This window comes from Haplochromis burtoni, unplaced genomic scaffold (assembly GCF_018398535.1).
Source record: "Haplochromis burtoni strain Fernald_Lab_line unplaced genomic scaffold, NCSU_Asbu1 Contig_159, whole genome shotgun sequence".
In the NCBI taxonomy this organism is placed as follows: Eukaryota; Metazoa; Chordata; class Actinopteri; order Cichliformes; family Cichlidae; genus Haplochromis; species Haplochromis burtoni.
The window spans coordinates 817279-819435 of record NW_024582520.1 but is presented as its reverse complement, the minus strand read 5'-3'; positions in this window follow the sequence as shown (position 1 = coordinate 819435).

Genomic DNA, 2157 nt, shown 5'->3' with positions numbered 1-2157 from the left:
CGAGGCGTGACGCCGAGGTGTCTGAACCTGCTGCAGCGCTGCACGCTACCTCATAATCACGGAACTGCAGCTTCAATAACGCCACACGGACGCGGTCACATGATCTGAGCTCCATAAAAAGCTAAAATATCGAAGACACCGTTTTAACCACGATCCTGAAATCTGTGTGTGCGTGCATGCATGTGTGTGTGTGCACTGTTATCAGTGCAGCAGGTCTTTTTCGTACAGGGAAGTGATGTTGAGCGTGGGGATGAAGGCCAGTCTGACCTGCTTTGGTTGCGTGTTTTGCCTCCTCTTCCTCGTTCACTTCCCAGTGTCTGTCATGTTGCATCCCCGTGTCAGTGTTTAATCCATGAGTGTAGTCGAGTTCACTTTGTGCTGAACGTTGGATTTAAACGTGAGGACAGCTTAGCATAGGCACACTGTGTGCCTATGCTAAGCTGTTGTGTTTCTCTGATCTCATATTCGCCTGCTGAGCATGCAGAGACAAACACGCAGTGACTTTTCGCGAGTAAGGACACAGAATATTCCTGAGCTTCACTCTGGATGTGATGTCGGCTCTCTGGAGCCATGAGGCCAAAGCTAGGAGAGGAAGATGAAGATCTGGGAACAGTGAGTGCTTTAAGTCGGACGGACTTTCTGATGGTTCCACGTGACTTATGTCATAATGGCACAAAGAGCTCTGTGAACTCCGGGACGCTCCCAGCTCCGTGCTGGGGTGAACTCTTTGTTTAGTCTCAGTCGGCTCTGGTGGATGGATGCATGCTGGAAGCGGTTGTCACAGAAACGGCTGAGACCTTGCTAATTGCTGAGTGCTTGGTAACCTTAGCAACCGATGTTCATGCCAACACGAGCGGTTGGCTGCTCGGAGCGTCAACGTCTGCGATGAAAACATGAGACTTCTTCTAACGCGCTCATTACGTCGAACTCTGAGAAACGTTTGAGGACACGTGAAGACTTTCAGTTATCTGTCACTCTTCATCACCGGTCATGTGACTCACCCAGTTCAAAGTTTATTCTGGATGTAACCACTCTGCAAATACGTGTGTCATGTAGGTGTGCGTGTTTCTACCATGATGTGTCAGTAATTTGGTAGTCTTCTGTGTCTTGCTTCTAGTTTTGCTTCTGTCCACCTGTGTCTCGTCCCCAGCTGTTCCCCTTCACCTGATTACCCTGAGAGGACACACAGTCCTGAGCTTTTCACCTTGATGTTCCGTTTCCTGAGGCAAAAGATGACGTTGGCCTGCAGGCTGAACTGGATCTTGAGCCCTGGCAGGAGGCACAGTCCAAGCCTGAGACCCTGAGCATGAGGCTGAGAGTCTTGCACTGCCCCAGCACCCAGAGCCAGAGACCGAGCCCAGGGAGAGGCCATCTCTGCTTCTGGTCTTGTGTGGATGGGTCTCTGCCTCCTCTGTTGCTGGCAAAGAGAAACCCTTCGCCCCTCTCCTGGCCCTCTTATTGGTCACCATACAGTTACAGTCATTGGTCTCAGCCTTTGAGCTTCTGCAGGTGAAAGTTTTGCATATATCTGAAGTTCTTTGTAACGTTTAAGTGTAAAGTTACCTGGTGGCTCTGCTCTGTTATTCTCTGCTCGTTTTTGAGTTGTGTTCAAGGTTATTACATAAGAGTTTATTTAATCACATTGTTTAGCTCACACGCTGAGAAGATAAAGCTGTTAACACGAGGTGACCTTCTGTTTGGAGATTTAAAGCCAACAGCTTTGACACAAACAGCATCAACTGGATGGAAATGAGAACAAGCTGAAATCACAGGTATCACTGCAGGCAGGATGACAAACCTCAAACCGCCTTTCACTTCAAGTTTTCTGCTTTTTTTTGACTCCATTTATGTTGTCTGCTTAAAATTCATGACTCAAAATAAAAGGGCTGCTTGGCTGTGTGGCTTTACCCCACAGCAGATTAAAGAGGCTGCGCTCCCCACTCCCTGATTGTCTGTGATGATGCTTCACAGGCCAGATTTCAGCTGCCAACAGGAGCAACAGACTCTGAGGAGACAGAGCCGTGTGTTCACGGAGAATCAGAGATCAGACTGTGTCTGCCTTTATCAGCCTGATGTGTCCAGCATTCATTTCCTCTGCTCGTCACAGTAAACACAGCAGGTCTGCTTTGTTCCCCGTGAAAGGACACACACACACAC